General features: G+C 37.6%; 1 pseudogene; it reads right to left on the reverse strand.

Moving 5' to 3' along the window:
* LOC136706686 (macrophage mannose receptor 1-like) overlaps nucleotides 1–23,067 on the reverse strand; it is a 32,055-nt pseudogene extending 8,988 nt beyond the window's left edge.
* Nucleotides 23,068–23,299: the final 232 nt, after the last annotated feature.

The raw sequence follows: 23,299 nt of genomic DNA on the forward strand, positions 1-23,299 counted from the left end.
AATTAAAAATGTTACACTATATTAAAAATAAACATTACACGAATAATAAATTTAATTATTATAGCAACAAAAATCAATGCTTCTACACTGGAACAGAAAGGAAATGACTTTAAGCTATTCTAATACATTTACAGCATCTATCAGCAAAACAAATATAAATTTATGAATAAGTAAAAGAAGAAGATCGAGCTAGGAACAGCGTGCAGTGGGTTATACGTGTGAATGCCTCACTCAGCATGGAATTCTTCTAACATGGGTTCGAGTCATGATAGACTAACTTGATAACATTTTCATACGCATAGAAATCACAATGATAATTTGAAAGGGTCAGAAACATGTCATTTATTTTATGTTCCGTTTTACCTCTGGGTGAGTCATGTATTAATTGAGAACATTTTAGCAGGTAGGAAATCTGTGAGAACACCTGCTGCTTCTTCATGCTCTATACCATAGAAGGTGTGTATAAGCCTATAAATGGCTGGGGGAAAAGGCAATTTTACAACCAACCAGTTTTGGCAGGGAAAGTAACAAAATACACCAAAAGGAAAGGCTAGGTGTCACAAAAAATGGTAAAAGGAAGAAGTGAACAACCCTGAGAGAAACCTTCAGAGGCTTGAATAGATTATAGCAAGGAGGGTGCAAAACTCTCTGCCCTTTTACCAATATTACCAGCTATATCATTTGACCCATGCTTGAGACAAAGACACAGCAAGGGCTTTGGCCTTGACGGCCCTGGGAAGTGCACATTGTCTCCCTCTGCTCTGCTGGATGGAGGCACCCCAGACCTGTGCCCAAAAGTGCTCCAAGAATGTTGCCAATAGCTCAATAGATTTCTGTACTTGTGTGTTGTTTATAATTTAGCTGATAACTCCAGAAAGCAAGAGTATTTATGTACATATATACAATATATTTATTTATTAAATTTGTTTACCCTAAATTTTGGCTGAATGTTCTTCTTAAATATTAGTCATCTACAATTCCACTCTATCAGGGAATCTCCACATATCACAAAGGGTGCCACCAGCCCTATGATAGGAGTTAGTTAGCATATGATTCCTCCTTTGGATGCAATGCCACTGAACAATTTCTGTTGAGATCAACTGATAGACAAGCTACAGTAAAAATGGCCTATCCACCCTTAGGAAGTGGCCAACTGTGCTCTTTAAAACCCCTGGGCTTGGGCAGCTGAGGCATCACTTGGATTCAAATCTGTGAAATATTTTTGTTCATATTAATAAATAAAAAATATAAATGACATTTTAAAATTATATATGCTGAAGTCTGAATACTTGTTTCTCTATTGTAATAGTCATGTATTCTCCAAATAAACCTTACCTGATCACTTTTCCAAGCACCCATATATTGTAAGAAAGAGAATTTCAATAACATTGTAGATATGCATTTAATTTATATGCAAATCATTAATAATAATAATAATAATAATAATAATAATAATAAATGTAATTGCATTGTTGTTACTTTACATTTAACAAGGATAATAATAATAACTATAACAACCAGATTTGCGTAATAACTAGATTTGAAGAAATACAGTGCATGCAGGGTAACACGTCTGATGTAATAAATAGTAGAGAAATGGAGGAAAGAAGGGAGACACAATATGAAAGGGATAGAATAGAAATGAAATGGAACTGTGCTCTCTGGAGTAATAGTATGTTATTCTTGTTTATCTGAGATGAGCGGGGGTGGCATTTATAATCCATATCAAATAATCCAACATCAGTACCTGTCCTCACTCATGGTTTTGTGAGTGTATACTATCAAATACTCACAGGTATGTTTGAAAATCTAGTGTAAAGCTTTATCTAAATAATGCTTCCTGTTTGCAAATGGGAATTACTCATTAATAGCCTTGATTCAAGAAAAAATGTTTAATGAGCAGCTGTCCACAAACTTTTAGTCAAAAATTGCTAAAAAACAAAATTTATGGTAAAATATTTGCAAAGACTAAAAAAAAATGTAAACCTAAATGATTTCACATTTACACAAGACTGTGCCAAATAAAAAATCTCTGTTTAAAATCACATTGTAATTCAGAGAAGTTAAAAAAAAAAATATTAGTTTAGTAGCTACTTTGAATTACTCAAGTCACATTTTAACCCTTAATTAAAATGTAATTAACCAATGGATTGACCAGCTTACTTTAAGATGATCATCTGCTGATTTGGCAAAGGCTGTGTAACCATAACGACTTCCATCTGTCCATCGAACTGTTTTTTCCACCAAATTATTCAGGCCATGCCATAAATCTGGGGTGTTGGCATCGTCCATCTTTGAGGTTAAGAAGGCTAGAACAAAGAGTGAGGACAAAGGACAATGTTAAATAATTAAAGACACTGGCGTGTAAGGAGTCACACTTTAGTGGTCACCTGTTATGCTCCAGGTAATTTAGTTTCAACTCTCAGGTGCTCTTGAGCAAGGAACCGAAACTACAAGTGCTCCCCCTGGCTATGGGTGTGACCCCCTAGTGCATTTGTGTGTGTGCCACACATGGGTTAAATGCAGAGGAAACATTTTGTTGTACGTTATTCAATGACATATAATTGCAAATATTAAAATTTCTTCTTCTTCTTATTATTATTATTATTGTTATTGTTATTATTAATACTACAGGGCCAGAACTCTGCAGGAAGGTAGCCCTTGAGAAGCTGGTTTAGTTTAAACATTTTTTTTAATTTAAAATAAATTTTCACAAGAAGGTGGCATGGTGGTGCAGTCACACAGCTCCAGGAACCTGGAGGTTGAGGGTTCCAGTCCCACTCCGTGTGACTGCTTGTGAGTAGTTTGTTGTGATCTCCCTGTGTCTGCGTGGGTTTCCTCCAGGTGACTGTCTGTGAGGAGTGTGTTGTGTTCTCCCTGGGTGCTACAGTCTCCTCCCACAGTTGATAGGTGGATTGGCTACTCATAAATGTTCATATGTGTAAGTGAATGTATCATCGAGTGTGTGTCGCCCTGTGAAGGACTCGTGCCCCCTCCAGGGGGTGTTCCTGCCTTGTACCCAGAGATTCCAGGTAGGCTCCAGAACCACCACAACCCTGAACTGGATAAGTGGTTCCAGCTTAAATTATCCCAAGAATATTGTTCAACAGAAAATATATTTAAAAAAAATACTCTACACACTGTAAGGCCCGTGCCTAAATAATCACGTGACTGTAAACCATGGATAGGGGCTTTGTTCCACTTTGCTGTAGTTAAAGCATGTACTCTAATGGAAAGGCTTAGACTAGATATTGGAACATTGATGTGATGATTAGGTGTGATTAAAAGTCAAATATATGAATGATGTCAGGGATTGTTGTTGTTTAATTAATTTAGTTCTGGATCACATACACCACATTAACTCATCATGTGAAGCACCATCACATGAGGGAATGCAGTTACAGCTGCAGAATACTGTTACAGGGCCAAATGATGGAGGACTTTGTATCCCTCTAGCTGACACTTAGCACTGGTCATGGTGGTCATATACTCATATTTAGCAATGGATAATGTAGTAATGTTTTTATCTAATTGACATGAACAGATCAGCAACATAATAACCAAAGTTTGTGATCAATGAACTGGGTCTGACCTTGTATATATTTATTATTACTAGAAGCTAAGGTTCCTCCAAGACTTCTGCAGTATGATCTGGCTTCCTCCCAAGTTTTCAGGTCCTGTCCTATTTTGTAACACTGTATTTAAGCAAACAGAATCATTACATATGCAACCAAAGTAACAGCAAGTATATTACACTCTTCAGACATTAAGACCATTAGAGATTATAGAGACAAATTACAGAGATAAATTGTTGCTGAGAGTAAAATCAACATTTTCATATTAAAAACTACCATCACCTTTGTCTGAAATTTCATCCAGTCAGGAGCACAGCCTCCTTTGGGGAGCTCAGGGACGATAAATGGATGATAGGCTGGGACAGAACCATTTCGTTTACAGATAAATAACTCATTATCACCACAGTTCCCACTTTCCCAAAGCCCTGGAAAAGAGAATGGTTTATACATTTGGTTGCAAATTGTAAGAAAATAAGTCCCATGTGGTAAGCCCTCTGATTACAGGTGCTCCCATGTGGTGAAAGATCTGTGTGGCCTTTTCACAGGGAGATCAGCTGTGCACTAGCCATCTAAAGCTGGCAGTCCAGGTGAGTCCAGGTAGGATAGTCCGGCTCTCTCCTCATTCCTGCTTACCAATGTGGATGTCTGTCAGATGAGGTAATCTGGGTAAATCTGGAAAGTTGGTGCTCTTCTTTGGCATCTTGAATGGTTCAGTGTTATTATATCATTTTCAGAAAGGTTGGTGGCTGGCTCCATATGTCTCAGCCGAAGCAAGTGCTTGCCTTCACCTTTCCAGGTTGGTGGCTTTTTATGTGATTGGAGGTGTCCTAGCATGTATGCCAACATGATAGAACTGGTGACAGATAGGCTTGTCACAGTAATTACATTATCTACATATACTATATATGGACATTTTTTCAATCATTTTTGCTGGCCTCTGTGTTGCCTAATGTGTTTACTGATATGTTTGTTTACATAAATATTAACATCACCATTTTTTTAGCCAGTTTCACTGTTCTGTTCTGGCTTTCTCCGGTCTCTGTTCTGGAGCAGTTATGTTGATTTGTTTAAAATCAGTGGTTTTATTTTATTTACGTTTTATTTATTTAGGATATTAAAACTATTTAATATTCCAATAGCATTAAATGGTATTAAAATTACAATAATATTTTTTTTATCGCAATTTCCACTGTGGTGATTTACTTACCATTAGAATAGCTCATTTTTACACAGTGTTCATCACTGTTGCGAAAGGCTGGCTGGTTTTCAGCCCATGCCTGGAACACTACCGGTGACCCATCCATCCACCTATTCAAAGAAAAGTTCATTGTTGTTAATATCCTTGATGTGATTTTATGGATGGGCAGTGTAGTGTATGATATTCTTAGGAAAACTTACGACAGTGACTTGTCCAGGTCAATATACAGTCCTATATAAAATTTTCTTAATGATGCTCTAATCTATAACACACAAAAACACAGGGGTGAAAAGATAATCACAGCACCAGACAATTACTGTGAACATATGAACATTATTGTTCAGCTCTGACATAGTTTCAGACTCAGATATGAATCATTTTGCCTGTGTGTGTTATTGATTACTTAGTAGTTAAGTGTACGAAACAAATACATTTCTTTTGTAAACTGAGACACTGACCTCTCATTTACACAACCTTACAAAAAATGATCTACCCAGCTTATAATGTGTGACTTCTCCTATTTTAAAGGGCCCCCACGGTGGGCAATCAGACATTCAACAGCTTCTATAATCTCCACAAGACAGCATGAAATAAAAGTGGATGTCGTTGAGCAGATTAGGTTCACTATACTCAATGCCTAGTATCAGCTAGAGGGGTATAAATCCCTCCCACCGTTGAGCTATAATCTCTAGACTCATGGCTGCATGCCATTAAATCCTCATACAAAATGTCATAACATAAGTGATGAAGTGAAACTTGTTCATGCACTTGTTACTAGCAGGATTGGTGTATGTGTATGTGTGTATTGAATGTATGTGTGAACACAAATGTCTGAATAATTCATCAAATCTGAGCGAATTCATGTGTGAACAGAGCATGTCATTTTTCCAGAGAATGCACAGGGAATTCATCCCTTGATATACTTCAGCGTGCAGATGTAGCTCTATAGATTCAGACCTTCTGCAAAACTCACCACACTTGTTCTGTATTGTCCAGATTCACAGATACGTTAGCAGTATCTTACCACTCAGCCCAGACCATATGAAAGATTTAATCTTGCACAAAGGTCTACCTTGAGGCCTCCACCCAGTTGGCCATGCCTAGATTATACTCATCAGATGCCCAAGTCAACGTAAATGACTACACAGCAAACAAGACAGAAAATATGTTTCAGCTGCTTGTAACTGTGAGTTTGTTCTTTTGGTTATTTCTTAAAACTCATGACCTGTTGTGAGTGTGGAGACTTAAAATGATTTGCTATTATGTTCATACATATAATGATCCCACACCTTTATACTATTACTGTTAAACTTTAAGCTGTTACTACTGATAAAATGGGGCACAATTAGCCCATTATTTACCCTAATACTGAATAAGCAGGTGTCCCTTCATAAATTTATATGTTCATAAATTTGGTCCCATGTTTCCTCATCAACTTTACCAAATGCCACAGAAATATTCTCTCCTCTTCATCATTGATGACCGCAAGATCACCATGCCTACTTCTACAGAATTCCCGTCCTTCATCAATAGAGACAGGAAAACCGTCGAAAATATGATACTGATTGTCTCTGAATATGGTCCAGTAATCTTTTGTTCTATTGTATTCTGTGAAAGCAAGGACGAAACCATTAGTTATTCAATTGTAACCAGTAGGCCCATGTGTGCATTGTTCACTGTTCAGGTAACTTACTTTTACTTGTAAGATCCACTTCCTTTGGTGTCACACCTAGAGGGAGACAGAGGCCAAATGAAAGAACACCACAGTAATAGTCCATCTGTTTGCACATTTCAATTTTAAATTTAACAGGAATGTACACAACCCCTTCAACAACAAAATAATTATTATTAATGTTCATGCTTTGTCCTTTGTCTTTCAGATTTATTACATGATTCATAGTTTTCAGGAGACTTAATGTTTCAACAAACTCTCAAACTTTCATTAGTTCAGTAATCCCAAACAGATTTCATGATATCGATGTCTGGGCTCTGGGACAGTCAGTAAACTGAAAACACCAGACAGACTAGATTCCTTCTCTCAGTAAGGATGCCTTGACAGATCAATACTCTTTCAGATTCCATGCATTGATTTGTCTCTTCTGTCAAAGATGAAAACTGTTTATGTGATGGGGACCTTAGGACATACAGGCCTTGGGTGCTTGTTAGGAGTCAAGCATGTTGTCAATATGCTTGAAGGAGGACACTTAAGTGTTCAATTCAGCCATGCCAGCTAACAGATTCTGGCATTGGCTAACATTGTGCTGAGTGATGAGGGCGGGAGATGGGCCTTCCTACCCCCACAGAGGGTCTGTCTTTTTAAATAGTCTTTTTTTAAATCTTCATCTCCCTGAATTTTAAAGGGTTACTTTGACTTTTTTGATTGGGGGTAATGAAATTTACGCACAAAAACACACCTCATGCTCACTTGTGTGCCAGCTCCAACAAGTGGGCAATTAACAGGTGGTCCTGTTTGGAATTTTTTGACCTCTGGCCATGACCCTGGGTCTGGTAAATCCAAGAATAAAGTTAGAATGTTTAAAGAAAAAAGGCTCTAAAATTCTCTCTGAATATCCTCAAATTATCAGCATCTAAAAATACTTCATGAGTGATCTAGTCAGTATTTTCCATCTGACACTTTTTCTGTGGAGGGTGGGTTTGTGTTGTGATTTGAGCGAATACAGCCAAAATGCTATTTATCTGCAAGCAAATTAGTGCTGTAGTTACAATTCTGTTTTTCAAGAAAGAGTGTTTAAAGGGAGTATATCTTTTTAATTTTTTTTTAGATTGTGGTGACTTCAAATTATGCATAATTTTAAAGGGTGACAATCAAAAAAGTTGAGAAACACTGAGTTCAATTTACTCCAACTGAAACTAAGATTAAAAAAAAAAAACATCTTCTCTCTAATCATATGCACTTAGGAACTTAACAGGAATTCTGATTGTTTACCTTTTTTAATCTCACAGTACCAAGGCTTTCTGTCTTCACACCGAGAAGCAAACCATTCTTATTTTTCTCTATATGTAATAAAACAAGAGCTGGGCAATAAATTGTTACATTTACTCAAGTACATGCAATTGCATTTTAGTCAAGGGTATTAGTAAAGGACTACTAAAGGACTACTGTAAACCCCTCACTTTAGTATTTAATGTGATTCTGTTTTGTTGATGTGATGCTCTGGGTTTGGTCACCACTGCCACTGGCAGAGATTTACCATATTATTCCACATGAAAAAGATCCAAAAACACATAAGTTATACACTTTTCAGTTCCCCTGCTGAATAATGCTGGATGTATTAAGAAGGTCCACTGCAGCACTTGAAGTTTTTCAGTATTTCAGTTTCTCATTTGAGCCTCAACTACTTTACTTCTACTGAATTGTTTGTTTGGGAAAATTATTTTGTTTCAGCCATTATTTTAATAATAATAATAATAATAATAATAATAATAATAATAGTGGTGCAGCAGGTAGTGTCAGTCACACTGCTCCAGGGACTTGGAGGTTGTGGGTTCGAGTCCCAAACCTGGTCACTGTCTGTGAGGAGTTCTCCCTGTATCTGCGTGGGTTCCCTCCGGGTGCTCCGGTGTCCTCCCACGGGCCAAAAACACACGTTGGTAGGAGGATTGGCGACTGAAAAGTGTCTGTAGGTGTGAGTGTGTGAGTGAATGTGTGAGTGTGTGTCGCCCTGTGAAGGACTGGTGACCCCTCCAGGGTGTATTCCTGCCTTGCGCCCAATGATTCCAGGTAGGCTCTGGACCTACCGCGACCTTGAACTGGATTAGTGGTTATAGGCAATGAATGAATGAATAATAATTATACAGCTTAAATATGGAATACCTACTGTACTCACCGCTTATTAAAATGCACCTCAACACAGTTTTCCGTGTTGTATACATTGTTTGGTTCCCCTCGTGCCCAGCTCTCATAGGACGTCTGAAAGAGAAGAAATGAAAGCTTATTTATGTCATAGCTCACACAAGCCCATTGAAGAGTCACAGAAAAGATGATGAAATTCAAATCACAATCACCGGTGAGCCATCACTCCATGTGTAACCAGCAGTGGGATTCTGGATGCCGTAGCCAATCCATGCCGTTAATGGAAAACTGCAAGTATAGTATTGACTAAACATTAATATTAACCAACAACCATATTTATGCGTAACAAATCCTGATATAAATGACAAAGCTCGAAGTCGCTTGTCAATATCTGCTCTGTCTTCATTTCAAACCAGCACAGAGTGGATTACACTTAGCAGTTTTTACAACTCAGTGCCACCTCTGGACTGAGAATAGACCAGCAACCAGAAATATCTAGCCAACAATGGCACCCTGATTTTTGCCATACACCAAAGAATTGAAATATACTTGAGCACATATGTACTTAAAAATATATATATTCCACTAAATATGAGCAAATACTGTATATACACATTAATAAGCAGGCGCACTAATATAACCTGGAGTCATTCATAATTTTTGTACTTAAAAATGTCCTATTTGCATTTACTTCTGAAAACCTGAGATTGTTGTGGAGTTGGATGCTAAAACACTTGTGAGATCAGTTTAAAGGACCAATCTGTAATACTGACAGCGGGAATTTAAATGACATTTGTATGACAGCCATACAAATTCCAATCACAAGAGAGAGTATGTTTACACACCTTAATCTGAAGATATTCTAATGTTATCTCTCTTCCCTTGTGCACTTCTGTGGCTGCAGCATGCTATGTTTGTGCCAGCTATTGTGTTTCATACCAGTCAACTTTTGGTGTGCACAACTGAGTTACACTCTGGAATGGACCTCCTCAAAGGAAAATATACTGGCTGCAGCACTACTGTCAGAGTTGCCAGTGCCACAACTTTGCATATTTACTTAATCTCTGATGACATTTTATAATAAAGGTGTAATAGGTGTAAACATAACTGTTAATATCTTACTGTATTCGGTGCATCACTGGAATGTCATCAGAACTATGGAGGCTCAGCAGATCTCCCCCAGTTTCCCGGCAGAAATCAAGTGCCTCAAACCACTTCTTTTCCTGGTTGGGTTCCACCTTATACAACTGTAACAAAATGAGCAAAAAACAAACCTGTGATGAAAACTACTGGTTGAAAAGGTAGCTGGACCATTTATAAAGTTGAATTCATATGTTCACATGCACCTTAGCCACATTCCTTAAAATTCTATTTTTTCCCACAGTTGCTGATATTTAATCCTAGATTATGTTGCCTCTCTTTGGTCTGTTAAATACTATATTTTTAGAGGGTTGAAGATAAGATCAATTGTAGCAACAATTATATAGTTTTTATTTTTTCAGCATATTTTTCAGCCAGATGTTTACATATGGTTAGTGTTTGGAAGCAATGCAGTTAAATGTTTTAATCGGGACAAAACATTTCATGTAGCGTTCATCAAGCTTCTTACAATAAGTTGCTGGATTTTTAGCAACTAATGTTGCTTTGCACATATGCTTCCTTTCTCGTAATTCCATTAATACTGTGAAGTGAACTAGTCCCTGAGAAAAACACCCCTATGCTGCCACTCCCCATGCTTCAAGTATGGGAGTGTTCTTTTACTTGCAATGCTCCCCCTTTACCTTCTCTATATAATGATAGTCATTATAGTTAAACAGTTCCATTTTTCTTACATCAGAACACAGGACCTCCTTCCCAAAAGTCAAATCTTTGTTTCCAAATTCAAAATGTAGATGCACATGTTAGCCTGCTGTATTTATGGTTGTTTTTGGAACAGTGGCTTCCACCCTTCTGAGCAGCCTTTAAGGTCAAGTCAATATAGGGTCCCTGTTTCCTTCAGCATCATCACAAGGGCCTCTGGTATTGTTCTTGGATTTGTACTTTTTGTACACAAGTATGTTCATCACTAGGAGAGAGGACATGTTTCCATCCTGAAATGTATTATAGCTGCATTCACTGAACAGATGAATGTAGTACATTCAAATATTTGAAAATTGCTCCGAATGATGCACCAGATATATGGAGGTCCAAAGAGGCAACTAGTCCTTGAAGGTAATGATTTTTCTTGTTTTTTTGTGATTATTAGAATGTCTAGAACATGTAATTACTAAATTATAGATGAATGCATGCACCGACTTAGATTTTCAGCTTGTTATGTCTTTTTTTACAACGTTGGGTGACATATGCACCTTGCACAATGCATGAGGACATAGCACTTGTCAAATGTTCTCATTTTTTGAAATACTTACTTATTACTACTAGAAATAAAATGTGTTTGATTAATTGCAATTTCTGGTTTTATTTTGTTTATTTATTTATTTATTTTTGTATCTGTTTAGAACAGAGTTGAGTAATTTGGTATGAAAACACAATTCATTGTTGTGGTATTGCAAGCCCTTCCAGTAGCAGTATTTGAAACTTATTTTCTATTTTTTATTTATCTATAAAAATACATATACATCTGTTTTTTTTTTTTTTTTTTTTTGGCTTTTTTTGCTCAAATATCTAAAGCCAGACACTGGTTGTGTAGGATGGTTAGTGTATGGGTGTGGGGACAGGTGTAAATATTCTTGACTGTGTGGATTTAAGTGGTCTGGGTGTTCCTTTTAGTATGTTGATCTAAGTGGTCACATAGTATTGTATGTCTTGGGTGGAATGTATCACATAATTAGCATTAATTTGCATGAAAATGATTCAGACTTTAGCATTCTCTAATTCTTCCCACTATTTTTTCCATTCCGGACTACAACTAGGTACAAACAAGGAAATGTGTTTACACTGTGAAAGGCATCACTGAAGCTGTCCAAACTGGAGACAGTGACTTTGAAATGGAATCAGACACCAGCGAATCAAGTAATGAGGAGATGAATGAGGATGCAGGTCCAGTGGACACCCACTGATTGCCCAGCTGATGATGATGAGGACGTTGAGGCAACCAAACCATGCCAAACAACTTATCGGACTATGCTCCGGGACTGATATCGCTGGCTGAAAAAGGATTTCACTATTCGATATACTGATTTCTCTGGTCCAGATGTCACCAGTGGTGCTGTTTCCTTCCGCACACCACTAGAGTACTTCCAGAAGTTTGTGTCAGAAGACATGATCACAGAGCCCTGTGTCACCAGTGACATCACAGAGCCCTTTGACAACCATGACAGTAATATCACAGAGACCTGTGACTGCTCAGAGGAGGTTATGTGTACAACCAGTGGATGTGTGCAAGGACTTTATTGCACATTTCCCTGTAAAAATAAAGAAAGGATGCTGCAGACACTGTAATAAAGGCTACACCTATACCCTTTGCAGGAAGTGTGGTGTGCGTCGGTGCTTTTCAGATGAAAAGAACGGCTTTTTGGGTACCACTGTACATGAACACATCTCCCGCTAATCTGGGTTTCTCCAGCGCATCCTCGGTTTGCACCAAAGTTTTCATTCTATAATTTGTTTTTGCCCAATACATTTAGATTCGTAAAAGTATGACCGCTGTGTGATTATTAATTATGATATTTACTGTTATAGAGATTTGTAAACATTTTACTGTGCAAATCAACCATTAGTTGTCCGGTACATTTGTTTTGACAGTGCGAGTGCAAATACACCAATTCTGCTCCCATCCAGCCCCGATGTTGCAATGTTGCAACATTTCTTTAAAAACTTACTAAAACATAAAAATGTAGGTAACCCTTCAATTTTTGCATCAGAGGCCTCCTTATACATCATAAGGGGTGCTCTTTTTTTCTAATTTTGGGTTTTACACAGTTAAAACACCAAACATCTCAGCTATTTCACATTTACAGTGCATTTCCCCAATTAGTCTGTTCTCTCATTACCCACAATCACTGAAAACATTCATTGTAAAATAGCATGTGCCATCTACAAAGTACAAATCCTAAACAACTTAATAATTATAATTTGTTGACATGGAATCTGTGGTGGGGATAAATGTGACTTTTACTGAATTAAGTTTTGTAAAATTATGATTGTAACCCATCCTTTCAGTCACCTTGTTATATCATTAATTTTCCCCCAACAAACGTTTTGAATTCAAATGTAGTAGTTTAAATATACAAACAGCATTGTCCCAATTTATCACTGTATTATAAATTTTGATTATTCTGATTATACCTTGACACAGTAATGTCTGTTTACAAGTGGATACCAGCCCTCACTGCAACCAAGAGGTGGTGTGGTTGGTGGGGGCAGAGTTGTGATTACTCCCTCAGCTTTCTGCTTGCAGATATATTTCTCCTCATTATGGCAGCTCAACACATCCCATAATCCAGCAAGTACTCCAGTGGTCATGGCAACACAGCCTTGTTTTCCTCCTGTAATATTGTATTTGCAGTTATTAAACAATAGCATTATAAATCTCTTTAAATTGTATGTATTTTACAGATGAAGCCCATTATATCAGGCTATACCTGGCATTTCTTCATTGAAGTGGGCAAAGGATACCTCCTTGGTATTTGTCCACTCAAACACATGTCGATCTTTTTGGTTGGACAGTCCGATCCAGAAATGCTTGTCTGATTGTGCCCCAATTAAGCTGACCAAGAATGCATTTTCAGTCCTGAGGAAAAAAAGATTCAGAGAATAAAGACTGATCTTTTTGAGATCCAATTCCTAGCCCAATAGTAAAATACTGTATAATGGCATCCACTTGGTAAACAAGAATAAACAAATTTGATGAAATTGTACTGTTTCATTATAAAAGGGATCTCTGACCTGTCTGTAATGTCGACTAAATAAGATCCAGTTTTCTCACAAGTCTGCTTGGCCTCCTCAAAGGTTTTAGTCTCTGCTCCTGTGAGGTAGCAGTAGTAACCATACCTCATCCAACCCTTGAGTAGCCAAGATAAAAAGATATGAAAATATATGAGAAGTAGATATTTTTTCAAAAGATCAAATTCATACGTAATGCCTGCAAACATGTACCAATTCCTGTTCCAAATTCCTTGACAATCCTAGCATCTATACAGCCTTACACCACGACAGACCCTGGCTTTTGAACTTCACACATTTAACAAATCTACATTATGTATATTTTGCCCAACAGCCATTATTTTATTTAATGGTTTGTCATAATGCAATGTGCATTTCCACCATGTCTCAGTAATTTTTAGGTGAGTTTGATTCTCAATAAGTCTGCAGTGTTTCTGGGAAGCTTTGACATGTCTTTCATTGAGCGTTGTACAATCATATCTTGTATTTGTAGATTCAAATATACGCTCTTTTCTGCAAGTGTACTAACAATTTTTACAGTCCTATTTTTTTTAGAATTGAGATTTATACATGTATATGCAATTTATAAAGTAAAATGTTACTCATTAACCCCATGTCCAACACTCGAGTCTAATACTGTTACTGCTTCTCCCAGTAGTGCTTCAAACACTTACAGGTTTGCAGCCTCTGCTTGTGATATAGCTGGATTGATCTGAAATAGTTTTTTTCTTACAGATGTATCCATACTTCTTCTGACAGATTTCATCAGCCCACTTTCCCTCCTAGACAAGAAACAGATTAAATAAATATTGAATAAATTGTTCCTACAGTTTTAGCAATGATTTTTTGATCTTTGTTGCTGGCTCCATGCATGTGGGCATGTAGCTGACTTCTCTCTTACCTCTCCTCTCATTATAACACAGTCTTCTTTAAGGGCAGTTTTGTCACTTGGTTTGTTTTTGTCCCAGAAGACAAAGGGGACACTGGAGTTGTCACTCCACTCAAAAAGCATCTTGGTCTTGAGATCATTAAAACCAATCCACACTTTATCTGTCTCTGCTGTGTATATTCAAGAAATAACAGAGTCAGATACTTAAAGGGAAAGTAGACAATTTGGGGTAACTCCTGTTTGTTTCCATTCAGAAGCTCCACATCTTTTAAAGTTTAATTGTATGTTTAAGTATGAAATGGGAATGTACGTGATTGAATTTTAACTTGTCTATAAGTCTTTAGTCATTGTTTAAATCACCACAGATACTCATTTGTAACTTCAACTGTTTAGTTTGGTAGCAGTCCATCTGTGTTTACATTCATGCAGTTAGCATTCTTATAGGCCAGAGCTATTCTAAACCCACAGCATCTTTCCCCTTAGGGATAAGGGTGATGCTTACCTTCCTCCACTCTTTTGGAATGATCCTTTTCTTTTCTAATATAACCATCAACCTCCACAAAAACATCAAGACCTCAGGTGAATACTTGCAATACGGGACACAATTAGGCCCTGGAGCAAAACCTGCCTTTGCATGATCGACCACATCTTGAACCTCACTCCATTTTGGTGGGCTAACCTCCATTTACTGCTCTATTTTACCTAGTAGTGGAATATATTGTGGCAACTCTAGCTCCTTTGCTTTATCCTTATCATTATATACTTACTTTAAAATGCTCCTCTAATTGCCTCTTTCCAACTTTTACATTCCCATCTCCTTACCAAATAAGGTCTTCACATAATGTGAAGAAGGCTGTCTTTGCACATTGCTTCTTTTTCCTTCTTTTCCTCAAGTTCTCTGCTCTTCTCAACACAGCCAGCTTATCCTTAAGCACTTTCTGTAGTGCCTTAATAACCTCTCTTTCCTCTTCCCCTACTCGCCTCCACTGCTGTCTAAGAGCCCTTAACTCATGTATTACTTCATCTATATCCATTTGCCGTCTTGACTTCACTGTGTCTTGTCCCCTTTCCTTTTTCTGCAACATAACAAACCTTGCCATTCCATATTCATAAATAACTTTACCCAAACTATTCAACTTATTTTCTGCTGATCCCTTCAAACCAGTCAATATACCTTTCAAATCATCATTTATACACTTCAACCCTACCTTATCTGCTACAGCTGGCCATTTTACTTTCATTCTCTAACTTTCTCTTTCACCCCTTGTTTCACCCTCTCCTGCTCTCTACCATTCCTCTCGTTAGCATAAAATTCACCTTCCTGTACATTTGTGCTTGTGTTCTCCTCAGTAGTAACAGAGGTGTTGATATCTTGTGTAATGTGGTGAGTAACCTGTCGCTGGACTTCAGCGGACTGACTTGACCAACCCCTTAACAAGTATTGCTCAATATGGGGCCCCTGTACTCCCTCATCCAAGCACCTTTTCTTTCCTTGATGTATCCTCAGTCCTCTTACCGATGTCACCTTTTCCCATCCACACATGTTAATCTCCTTTCTCGTAGTCGAAGCTGTTCCATTGTACGTAGCCATGTAATCCTCCAGTGAATCATCCTCCTCCCCTGCTCTCACAGACTCAAGGAGTATTTCATCTATAAGTCTCAATGTAGCCTTTATTGGTTGCATCCATATGGTTGATCACACTGTGGCTAGTGCTGCTACGGGTTGCTAGCTTAATTCAGCCCAACAAGGTCTTTCGCATGTTGTCAGCTGCTCTGTTCACAGCAGTCCCTAGGTAAACTAGACAAGTAATATAAACATACACTGGATAAAATGTAAAATATCCTATGCCAATCATTATTATGATGGATAGTGACACCTTTGTATAAGTTTTCAAATATTTAATTATAGATCTGAGACATTATTTCAGCTTATAAATAAGCTTACAAAGAGTTATTTCCATGCCACTGGTTTTTAAACCAGATTTCAGAAACCCCACCTTGAAGGCCTGATTGGTCCTCAGGGATTGAGGATTGGAGCATCTCTTGCCTCTGATTGGATGTTCTTTTAGACTAGAACATCCCTAGAGTAATGACATCACATATAATTCATGACACTTGACTAGACAAAGACTAGATTTCTGAATCATGCTCATGTAATGTAAAATATTCAGACAAAACCATGTTTTACATCGTTCTTAACCAAATAATACTCATATGTGAAAGTCTTTGTAGTTCCTAAATGAAGTTAATATGAAAGGTAATTTTAAACACATGCTTATAATTCCATTTTTGATTGTCCAACTGGAATTAATTTTACACAGTCATATCCAATATGCAACTTGAAACTGTTTTAACCAATGGGACTTAAGGTTCCTATCTTTACCCTTTTAGAGAGCTTGGGTCATAAACAGGGCCTGAAGTGGCCTGTAGTGTTGGTTTTACAACCCTCTGGGTGCTATCTCTGATTCCAATCTGGGCTGGGGAAATGGAGATGTCTCTGAAAGTGACCAGTCTAAATTCTGTAGATTATGTCCCAAAAAGTCAAATTTCTTTTATAAGAAATATTAAAACATGTTCATCTCACATAGTTTTGCCTTTAAGATGACGTAAGCTACAGGCTGCATTTCACATTTCTCCATTCCCTTTGTAGTGCACAATATAGGTGTGACATAAAATAAGTTTTTGCACCCAAAAAAATGCTATACAGGCTTCATCTTTAATACACTGGTTGTAGTAGTAGCTTTAGTTGTATAATACATGAAGTACACTATGTAGGATATAGGGTATTTGGGATGGAGCCCAAGCTCCTCCATCCACTGTCAAAGTTAGGCCGTTTTTAAACATGACAATAAACAGGTCAGAGTTCCTCACTTATATTTCCTTACATGTAAATGAGGAAATTGCTTTAAAAGAAACAAGTTAAATCTCCCAATTTTTGTTCCATTAGTGTGTTTATGACTAATAAACCCTGAGTTCTACATGAGCCTTTTCTCCTCACCTCAACCTTATATAAACTCACTAATCTCACATAATTTCTATGTTGGACAAACTCACTCCCACCCCCGTATCGGACCTTTCTCTTGCATTCATCTATCCAACTGGGGGGTTTGGCTTTGCACACGTTCCAAAGCTGCTTTGAACGTCTGCCCAAAAATATGTCTGAGTTTGGTCACTCCATTTCAGCCTTCACAGACATGGTCCGTACTAGCAAATGGTTCTTCAGACATGCAATGTAACTTACAGTATCCGAGTTGTGAGATGACAAAGCTCTGCTCTTCTACACTGAGAATGCTCAGCAGATCTCCACCTTCATGTTGACAGGTGTCTTTTGCCTCCTGCCACGTTTTCTTTGTTCGATAGAGGAGGTAGCAGTGGCCAGAGTAAGGGATCCATGAATTGGTGCAAGAACCTGTGTGAACAATTGGACAGAAGCAGACAAAAACATTTCCAGAATATCAAAGACCAACTGATTTCAAAGAGCATTTCATGGAGGAAACACTGATTACCTGGTGGAACAGTGGGAGTGGAAACACCTCTTTGACAGATATATCCATGTTTCTCAGAGCAAAGAGCAGTGGACCATTCAGAATCATAAAGCTGACTTAAGACCCCACAGCTATGGCCTGGTAGAGAAGATGGTTGGCCTTTTAACAGAAACACACAAACATAAGAAATAAAAGAATTAATTATCAGATTAAAGAAATATCATATCCTGACACATAATCCATTGAGGAAAATTGCTGTAGAGTTTAGATAAAAAAAAAAAAAGACTTACCACTGAGCCATTTCAAATAACATAAAGGTTGTCCATTGACCCAACGCCATCCACTAGAGGCATCTAAACTGTTCAGTCCTGTCCACAAGGCTGGACCTGTGCTCTCAGTTAGCCCTGTGAAACAACAAAATTATAAATACCAAATTATAGCTTTTTAAAGTTTTTTTCAAACATAAACAAGAGTTTGTATTAATTCTAACCCCCAAAAAGGTCAAGAATCTATCAACAGGCCATCTTTGCTCTACCATCAAAGGTTGTTAGAAAAAAGCATATAGAGTATTCAGTTAATTTTTTTTAGTATCAATGTCTGTAAATATGTCACAAGAATCCTACAGCTATTTCAAACATATTGACAAATGTATATGTGACACTCTCTCAGAGGTTTTATTACTGATGAGGAATCCAAGAGTGCATTATTTCATTCATTCATTCATCAATAAGACAAGCTACAGGACAAGAGATAGCAGAGGGACAGGGTCCAGCTGACAAGAAAAAAGAGATGATTTGGAGATGATCCCAGAGACTGTAAATGAAGCAATATGGGTGAAATAGGAGCGATCTACATTCCACTGAGTAACTAGAGAGAAAGAAAACAGTGTAAAAGTACAAAAATGCTGATAGATGCTGCTAATTGTAACCCTGATAAAAACAAATCCTGAAAAGCCTAGCACTGAGCAGAAGAAATGTGGGTAGATTGAGGTAGAGGTTGAAGTTTGTTTATAGCCTCAGAGTGGGCATAGAGCTGCCATCATTTATAATAGGCGAAAAAATATGCAGAGCAAGCAGCATTGAGGACATTTCTGTACACACAAAAATGCTCTCTAAAATGTAATTGATCAAGTCCAGTTTTTTTTATACAGGCATTTAAGACACTTCCCATTTGCTTTCAGAGCTCAAGGCCAAACCAAGCGAGGTACGAGGGACCTGTTTAGTTTTGAAGGCAACATATTAGAAATAGTGTAATTGTAGAGTGAAACATTTGCAACAAGGTCAGTACAGAATTGGATCAAAATGAGGATCTGAAACTGAAATAAGATTGCAAAATGATATCATCAGGGTGTGGAATTAGCATGGATGGAGATGACGTGTTCCCACCAATATCCAGCGATTATTGAATTGTCCCCACCAATAATTTGATCCTCTCCCCCAATAAAAGGGCTGTCAACGTCTCATTAACCTAGACGTTAAAAAGGGTTAAATTATTTTCTCTACTCTAGTCCTACCTCCCCTTAACACATATGGCCAGTGTGATTGGCTGTGCCTCTCCCTATAGATGTGTAGATTCATATGTCCCCACCAATGTAAAATTTATGCCCTTGGGTTTCAATATATTAGATAATCCACAGGCTTTTAGTCAGCAGAAGCATGTTCAGATTTTTCAGAATGATCAATTCATTTATCTTCCTTTTATCACATGAAGAGGCAGTTCGCTTCTGTGCTCTTAAATGCTGCAAAATGCTCTCCAGGAAAAGTAGCTATGTATGAGATAAATACAGAGACATATCAGATTATTATTGCCAACTCTGTCACTGCTAGACTGGTCTGCATTGGTACTGAGCTAAAAAACTTGTTTTCTCTCAGGAGCCATAGAAGCCTATACCTGATATGAAAGTTTGTTCATGAGGCTCAGTGATGCTCAGCAGATCTCCACCCTGTTGCTGACAGCTCTTCCTGGCCTGATACCAGTTTAGGAAAGACACTTGGTTCAACTGGTAATACACATCTGTCACAGGACTTTTCCTCCACAACTCTTCAACTGCAAACAGGAAATCAGGCATATGTCAAGTTTCATGAGCAGGTCTATTTCTTTTCTTTTTGATGTGTTCAGTGTCTTTCAAATGATTAATACTGCATTTACCAATTTCCTGAGTAGGGCAGTAACCCCAGAGCTGATTGGGCTCATATTCATTTTCAATTGCACACCACGGCTGTTTGGATGAACGACCGTCTGTTATGCAGTTTGTGTACCATTTATTGTTGAAGTGGAATGGAAAATTACATGGACGTCCAAGAGCATTTCCTTGTGTGTATAGTTCTGTAAAAAAAAAAAAAGAATAAATTATAGTTCATCAGTACGTTATTTAATTGACAGCTCTTCCAACGCACATAGCAAATATTTTAAACTTTTTTAAAATTAAGTTAATCAAGCCAACACTTGTCAAACTGAAATCCACATGAACAGCTGGACCTAAGTAATCCCACCAGAATACTGCCCAGATTAGCTCACTCTCTCTGTTGGCACGTAATATGCTCTCATTGCACCTGGTCTAGTCTTTCCCAATGTACACATGATCTCTGTTTTCTTAGTGTCTAATAAGTCCCAGACTTAGACATCTGCCACTGTTACGATATATCTATAGGTGTTTGCTGCATTTTGAGTGACCTTAATGTTTGGTGTTTTTTGAGTATATAACCTGAGTTTCTCAAGATCTTTAAAATCAATGTTACAAGTATTGCTGCATTATTCAGTCTTTATTAAGATGCATACTAATACCTTCATAGAGTTGAGAGCAAACACTGTCTGTCGTTCCATGGATTGTCCACTTGCTCTTGTCCCCTGGGTCTGTGGACAGTGTCAGTACAGAAGTGTCCCCCTGAAGGGACAAGTAGAGAGACTCATTCTTCAGGCCAAACAGAGTGTTGTCCTGGCACTCCCACTTCTGAAAATCACTGCTGGAATCACAGATGAACCACTGCAGTTTATTGCCCTCACTCTTGACCCCTGTGCCGAGGCATTTCTTCTGGGCAACATTAAAGATGCGGCTGTCTGAAGTCCAACGGAACTGCAGTTTGGGGTCCTGAGGGTTACACAGAGTCAGCTCTTGCAGGCTGTCTCCTAGACACTGGTTCTTATGGGCATTGTAGATCAGAAATGTCCCATCTGTGAAATGACAGAAACATTTTAAATGTTGAAAAAAAGAAAGATTTTTTTTAAATATGTTCCCATTTTGAACATGATGCCAGCAAAACTTTCCATGTTTACCACTGTATTGCATCACCTTTTCTTTTAACAACACTCTGTAAATGTTTGTGGACTGAAAGAACCAATTGCTGTATTTTGGAAAGTGATGTTTTTCTATTCTAGTATGTTGTGGAATTTCAGCTGCTCAGCAGCTCAGGATCTCAGTTAAAGTGTTTTCCATGTACACTCTAGCCTGGAAGATGCAAAATTAAGGATTTCCATGAAGAATATAAAATTGTGATTTGAATATAAAATTGTGATCCATCAGGCCCTGAGAAGGCAGCAGCTTTTCTGAAACCCATTTATATACGATATGTTCAATACATTTGTGAGGTTTAACTAGCATATGTGGATCCAATGAAAAGCTGTTTTCAAAGAAAGTGGTTATAAGAAGTGTTTCTGAGCCCATGCAGTTTACTATATTGCCAAAATATTTGCTCATCTGCCCTTGTACACATATGAACTTCAGTTACATCCCACTTTTAATCCATAGGGTTTAATATGATGTTGGCCCACTCTTTATGGCTATAACAGTTTCAAATCTTTTGTGAAGGCTTTCCACAAGGTTTAGGAGAGTGTTTAAGGGAATATTTGACCGTTCTTCCAGAAGCGCATTTGTGAGGTCACAGTCTCCACTCTAAATCCTCCCAAAGAGGTTCTATCAGGTTGAGGTCAGGACTCTGTGCAGGCCAGTCAAGTTCTTCCACACCAAACTCGCTCATCCATGTCTTTACAGACCTTGCTTTTTGCACAGGTGCACTGTCATGTTGGAGCGGCAAGTGTCCATTCTCAAACTGTTCCCACAGTTTGGAAGAATGAATTTGTCCAAAATCTCTTGGTATGCTGAAGCATTAAGAGTTCCTTAGGTCAGAGTCCAAATCCTGAAATACAACCCAACTCCATAATCCCCCCTCAACCAATCTTACACTTGGTACAATACAGTCAGACAAGTAACGTTCTCCTGGCAACCACCAAACCCAGACTCATCCATTGGATTCCCAGAGGGAGAATTATTATTTGGACATATTATTTGCCAAATAGTGAACTCTCACCCATCTAAACTGTTAAATCTCAGATCTTGCTGAATTCTGACTTTTATAATTTTAGGACTTCTCCATTAATCCTGTCAGCTTCATCATATATTTGTTAATAAATATAACAATTTTACACCTAGCTCAATGAAATACACACTGACAGAGTGTCTTTTTATACATTAATCATAATGTGGTTTGTACCTTGACTTTTGTAATAACTAAATTCACATTCTCAGATCTGAGCTTATTTTTTACACTGACATTTTCAATAATTTATCTGACACTTTAAGTATCTCTTTTACAAATGATTATCAATGGTTTCTAATTTGCTTATAATCTATATTATATTTTAATATGCTACATAAAAAAAAAATCACATCACTAACTTGCCAATAAACTGAATAGCCATACGCCCTTTATATATATTTCAACATTTGGATTGAATTTGTACAATTTCTAATCAAATATAGGGTTTAAGTGCATTGCAAATAATTGCATTCTACATTTGCATACAATATATGTATTTTCTGGAAAAGGTGTTCTTTGAGAGAACGGTGTACAAAAGTTTGGCTGCATCAGATCAAATTGCAAAATAATTCAACTTAACAGAGAACACAACCCTGCGCATGTTTATGCAGTTATTGGATTTAACATCTGTGCTCAAAGTTAGGATTTATTCCACACATATTAAACACAACCAATTTTGCAATAAAAACAGGATACTAGTTCTAACATTTTCAAACAAACACCATAGTTCCTTGTAAAGAATTTAGAAATCAATTAAATATGTTCTAACACTGTTTAAGTGTTCCACATTACTGGAGATGAGGGGCAGTGCTTTGTTTAAGAGGAAAAAAGACTTGCCATACCTGATCCAGCAAAGCAATGTGTCACCTTTACAAAAAGCACAAATAAAACAGGTATTTTTATCCTCATAGTTTTTAATGTCTTGTACCTCCTGTGCAAAACTGTCTATGGCTTAGCTCGAGAAAGTTACTGCAGCTCTTCAGAGGAGTGTCCACTTCTGACAACGCAAACCATGTACAGATATTTAACTCACTGTTCTCTCTCTCTCAGCCCTGGAAGAGAATAAGACAATAGCCTACTTTGTAAGAACTGTTTGAAATTTGCGTTACATTTTCAATCAGTTCATCCTTCCCTACAAATT

Source organism: Hoplias malabaricus, chromosome 9, assembly GCF_029633855.1.
Source record: "Hoplias malabaricus isolate fHopMal1 chromosome 9, fHopMal1.hap1, whole genome shotgun sequence".
In the NCBI taxonomy this organism is placed as follows: domain Eukaryota; kingdom Metazoa; phylum Chordata; class Actinopteri; order Characiformes; family Erythrinidae; genus Hoplias; species Hoplias malabaricus.